The 6,090-nt window shown below is 38.3% G+C and overlaps 2 pseudogenes; both read right to left on the bottom strand.

The window, feature by feature from the left end:
• Window positions 1-919: 919 nt before the first annotated feature.
• Window positions 920-1,038, bottom strand: LOC134898121 (5S ribosomal RNA; annotated as a pseudogene).
• Window positions 1,039-5,971: 4,933 nt separating this feature from the next.
• On the bottom strand, window positions 5,972-6,090 carry LOC134898120 (5S ribosomal RNA; annotated as a pseudogene).

The raw sequence follows: 6,090 nt of genomic DNA, 5'->3' as shown, positions 1-6,090 counted from the left end.
ATAGAGAAAAAGCATTCACAAACATAGTACATCAATTCCGGACGCTTTCGCGTCATTTCCGCCCCACTTCCTGTGTCCGTAAACTCTTAATGCCCATGCGCTGCACACGCGACTTCCGGCAAGTGTCTTTGTATCGTCGATGCTTAGCCCATCTTCCGGTTGGGCGTATGAGTCCTTCTGCCCTTCGTCCGGATGGGCGGGTACTTGACATCTTCTATAGAGATCGTGGGTTGGAGTGGAGGTGTGGTGGCCATCTTTGGATAGGTTTTAGATATGGTTTCAATATACACGGCGGCCATCTTTAAGGAGCCCATAGAACGCGGACATATCCTTATATTAAGGAGCAGGAGCAGCTCAAACAAATGAAACAAATATCAATGTTAGTTTATTATTGTTGTAATGAACGTATATGGGAGTTAAATTATTTTAGAGAGACTGATATAGATGCATTTTAGATTGGGTATGTAAAGTACATCATTTTCCCAAACTTTTTATCTACGTAAATGGAATATAATACAGAATTTACATAAATAAAGGAATCCATATATTAATTAAGTGTGCACAGAGAATATATATTGCAACCCTTGTGAACAATAAGGGAAATTTAGATAATATATAGGTGGATTGTGGAATAAGAATACACTTATAATATCAAATTATGAGTGGTGACCCTTAATTAATAGTGCATATTGTAAGATCAAGGTGGGAAGTATAGAGAGAGAACCATAGAAATTAAATAGCAAATTGTTCAAGATAGCAAACATTTTTATCGATATGATGAAAAAGTAATTGTGTATATAGGTGCAGCTAAACCATGCACATAATTAACAGAATTGGGATATTAAATATATGTGCCAGGATAGTTAGATGTGTGTCAATATTCCCTACTATATTACCGTTACAAGTCTACTGGTTTACCCTTATACAGTACCCAATCTTCTCAAGTGGTTCCCCACTTGGTACTGATTGGGCCCAACACTGCTTAGCTTCCAAGATCGGGCGAGATTGGGCGTGTGCCAGTGCGGTGTGACTGTATTCATTGGCGGAAATGACTTATTCACACAGTAACAGGTTTTTATTGGGAATAATTGACATTCTACAATTATTGAAGTGCTAAGTGCCGAAAAAGGAATAAATATACAAATCCACATATGAATGATGCTTCTGTCAGAGAAAAGGTGCAATTTCATATCCCTCGTTGAAGCCCAGGGGGTGTGTAGTTTTAAGTTGAAAAATCCAAAACATTTCTCTTTGGGAGAGCTTCTTGGCCAGGTCTCCTCCCCTGTCGCCGCTGGTTACATGTTCAATGGCTTTGAAGGACATCTCTTCTGGATTGGAGTTATGTTCCAGTTTAAAATGTCTATAGAGCAGATGAGTCTCCATTTTATTTTTGATACTTCTGACGTGTTCTTGTATCCTAATTTTAAGAGTTCTTTTTGTCTTGCCCACGTATTTCTTGTGGCAGGTACATTCAATTAGGTAAATGACTGATGTGATGTTGCAGTTCATAAATTTCTTAATCTTGAACTCCTGGGTGCCGTCCGTGGTACTAAAGGTTTTTCTGTTGGGATTGAGGTACTTGCAAATATTGCAATGTCCACATTTATACGATCCAGTACATTTGGGTAGATGATGCTTATTACCTTCAGATGGCAGTTCTCGTAGCATACTAGGTGCAAGGATTTCTTTAAGGTTTCTTGGTTTCCGAAACACGAGTTCTGGTTGGGTTGGGAGAATTCCCTTAAGGAATGGGTCCATAAGAAGAATGGGCCAATGGTTTCTTAATGATGTCCTGATGGTCTGTTCCTGGTTATTGTAGGTTGTTATAAAAGAAACCGCCTCTTTTTTCTCTGTCTTATCCTTGTATATCAGCAGGTTATCTCTCTCCAGGTTTCTTGTCTTAGTAACCGCTTTGTCCAGGATCGCTTTGGGGTAACTCTTCTCCTCGAACCTTTTTCTGTATATTCCCAGTTGTTCCTCACAATCTTTAGTTTGATTACAATTCCTCTTGATTCAGTGAAATTGGGAGTACGGTATATTATCTTTCCATTTTTTTGAGTGATTGCTCTTATAGTGTAAATAACTGTTTTTATCCACCGATTTAATATAATTTTTAGTGGAAACCGTACCTTGTTCTCCCGTCAGAATCAAGTCCAAGAACTCAATAGAGGTTTTACTCAGATTACAAGTAAATGAAAGATTGAAATCGTTGGTTTGTAAAAGTTTAAAAAAGTCCATGAATAATTCTGTACTCCCATCCCATATAATCAGGATATCATCAATGTACCTCCTGTACATGATGATTGATTCCTTAAAGTGCTGTGTGGCGTAAACATGCTTCTCCTCCCACTGTCCCATGAACAAATTCGCGAAGCTCGGTGCAAAAATAGTACCCATGGCGGTCCCGCATTGTTGTAAGTAAAATTTATCTAAAAATTTAAAATAGTTATGGGTTAGGATAAATTCCATCAGGTCGCAGATGAACTTCTTATGGTGATCTGTGAGGGAGTCATCTTTGTTCAGGTACTCTCTGCTTGCATCAATTCCTTTCTTATGTTCTATACAAGTGTACAGTGATTGTACGTCGATGGTCACCCATAGATATGATTCCTTCCATTCCACGTTTTTCATTTCATTCAATACCATGGTAGTGTCTTTAAGAAAAGATGGAAGTTTCTTAACATATGGATTCAAAAATATGTCCACATATTTAGATAGGCTGGACGTGAGAGAGTCTATCCCTGCGACTATCGGTCTTCCCGGTGGATTAGACAGGTCCTTGTGGATCTTTGGTAAAAAATAAAAGATGGGGGTCGTGGGGTTGGATGCCATTAAAAAAGAGAATTCATCTTTAGTGATAATGTCATTTCTCAGGCCTTGTAGTAGTAGTGATCTCCGTTCTTCCACATATGAATCTTTGGGATCGTCTGGCAGTACTCTATAGGAGTGAGAATCTCCTAGGAGTCTTTGTGCTTCCTCGACATATTTATCACGATCCAGGATCACCAACCCCCCCCCCCCCCCCCCCTTTGTCAGCCGGTTTGATAGCAATCTGTTTATTTTTCTGAAGTTTCTTCAAGGCTTCTATTTCTCTATTATGCAAAATTTTAAAAGTCACTGGTATGAGTTCCGTTTCGCAGAGATCTTTCTTTACTAAATCATAGAAAATGCTCAAGTTGCTCCCTTTGGATTCTACTGGGTAATATTTACTTTGCGGTTTGAGTCCAGACTTCGATCTGTCTTCATAATTTGATATAATGGCATTATCTTTCTTCATAAAATGTCTTTTAAGCGTGAGTTTACGTACAAACTTATTAAGGTCTATAAAAGTATCAAACTTGTTCAGACCTTCAGAGGGTGCAAATGAAAGTCCTTTGCTAAGGAGGGTTCGTTCTGGATCAGTCAGGGTATGAGAGGATAGGTTGAAGATTCCTTTATCCGTTATGTTTACAGGTTTCTCTTCTTTGATTCTTGCCCTCCTGCCGCCCCGTTTTCCTCTACTTCTGTAAATCTTCTTTTTAGTGGAGAAGCGTGTTTGACATCCTCGCAAATTGTGCTCCTTGGAGGATTCTTTGGTCTTGCTCCTTGTCTTACAGATAAAAAATCCTGTTCGTTGCTTGATTTAAGTCGATTCAATGCAGTAAATCTGTTAGAGGTTCTTACATATGATGTTGATGGTGATTCGTCTCTCCATACTGGTCTCGTCTTGATTGGCAGGGTTTTCCATTGATATCTTTGGTCCGTTTTCTTGGGTTTGTCAAAAGTTTTAAATCTACTCCAATTCTTAGTGTTTCCTTGTTCATAGTCCTTTATGTCTCTGAGAAATTTTTTCTCTTTTCCTCGTATGACCTCCTCTTCGATGCGTTCCAGTTTTTTGTTGAGAACGGTTTCATTGACACGGTTATCTTTGTTTTTGAAGGGTTCTAGCTCCGCTTCTTTGTCTTTAATCTCTTTATCAAGTGCCACTGCACTTCTTTTTCTTTCATTGATTAAAAGTTTCATTAAATTAACAGAGCATGTATGTAGGATAGAATCCCATTTCTCAATAAATTCAGGTTCAGTATTTCCAAGGGTAGGTTGTTTTAGTATTCTTAGTCCTCTTGGTATCCTGTCCACTTCGATGTAGTGCTCCAATCCTTTGATATCCCACCATGTCTTTATTTCTTTTGCTAGTAACCGTTCCATTCCCCAGATTAAATCATCTAGGTCGCCAGATGGGGGTGCGGTATTATTCATGGTTTCTTCATTAAAAATCTTTTGGCACCAGTCATTCCGTTTGTTGGTGCGTTCATTAATCCTGAACATGTTGCGGATCTACACGCAAACACCAGGCTGCCTTACAAGTCTTATCAATTGGTTTGAGTAGTGGGGGTATGGCGCCACAGGTGGATGTGAGCAGATAAATTAATACAGTAAAATACTTTAATAAAAGACACTCCTTTATAGATATAAGGTGTCAGCTGGCCCCTAAATACTCGGCAGGGATAAGCTGCCTTTAGAGTTTAAAATTTGGAAAAAGGGAGGATAGGGGTATCTGCGACTCGCAGTGTCTAATATATTAATATAAAAAATGAAGAGTATTGCAGGATACGGTTTATAAAAAATTACAAAACATTTATTTATACAATATGAAACATGATATGGGATAAAAAGTATATGGAGAGTAAAAGCCTAAAAAAAATTTACAAGGTACATAAAAATGACTAAATGACTATGTATAATTTAGCTAGAACCCAGGATAAAAAGTAATAAAAAACCTAAAAATATATGTTTTAAAGATAAGAGAGTAGTGCTTATCTGTAAAAATGGAGAGTCAGTAGAGGTACACCCAACGCGTTTCGTCCTTCAGACTTCATCAAGGGGTGAGGGACTAGTGTGCAAACACTCTTATTTATAGCAGCTATGATTAAGGATAAGTGGCTGTGACATCACTTCCTGTTAGTATTCACATTCAATGTTTTCCCACAAAGTTTAATATCACTGTATATGGGAGATTGGGCTAATGCTAATAGGCCCAAATATAGTTTTAGCTAACCAAAACGAGATCAGGATATAGAGAAAAAGCATTCACAAACATAGTACATCAATTCCGGACGCTTTCGCGTCATTTCCGCCCCACTTCCTGTGTCCGTAAACTCTTAATGCCCATGCGCTGCACACGCGACTTCCGGAAAGTGTCTTTGTATCGTCGATGCTTAGCCCATCTTCCGGTTGGGCGTATGAGTCCTTCTGCCCTTCGTCCGGATGGGCGGGTACTTGACATCTTCTATAGAGATCGTGGGTTGGAGTGGAGGTGCGGCGGCTTTCTTTGGATAGGTTTTAGATATGGTTTCAATATACACGGCGGCCATCTTTAAGGAGCCCATAGAACGCGGACATATCCTTATATTAAGGAGCAGGAGCAGCTCAAACAAATGAAACAAATATCAATGTTAGTTTATTATTGTTGTAATGAACGTATATGGGAGTTAAATTATTTTAGAGAGACTGATATAGATGCATTTTAGATTGGGTATGTAAAGTACATAGTTTTCCCAAACTTTTTATCTACGTAAATGGAATATAATACAGAATTTACATAAATAAAGGAATCCATATATTAATTAAGTGTGCACAGAGAATATATATTGCAACCCTTGTGAACAATAAGGGAAATTTAGATAATATATAGGTGGATTGTGGAATAAGAATACACTTATAATATCAAATTATGAGTGGTGACCCTTAATTAATAGTGCATATTGTAAGATCAAGGTGGGAAGTATAGAGAGAGAACCATAGAAATTAAATAGCAAATTGTTCAAGATAGCAAACATTTTTATCGATATGATGAAAAAGTAATTGTGCATATAGGTGCAGCTAAACCATGCACATAATTAACAGAATTGGGATATTAAATATATGTGCCAGGATAGTTAGATGTGTGTCAATATTCCCTACTATATTACCGTTACAAGTCTACTGGTTTACCCTTATACAGTACCCAATCTTCTCAAGTGGTTCCCCACTTGGTACTGATTGGGCCCAACACTGCTTAGCTTCCAAGATCGGGCGAGATTGGGCGTGTGCCAGTGCGGTGTGACTGTATTC

Source organism: Pseudophryne corroboree, chromosome 3, assembly GCF_028390025.1.
Source record: "Pseudophryne corroboree isolate aPseCor3 chromosome 3, aPseCor3.hap2, whole genome shotgun sequence".
NCBI lineage: Eukaryota > Metazoa > Chordata > Amphibia > Anura > Myobatrachidae > Pseudophryne > Pseudophryne corroboree.
The sequence above is the reverse complement of the archived record's forward strand: the minus strand, read 5'-3'. Positions and strand labels throughout refer to the sequence as shown.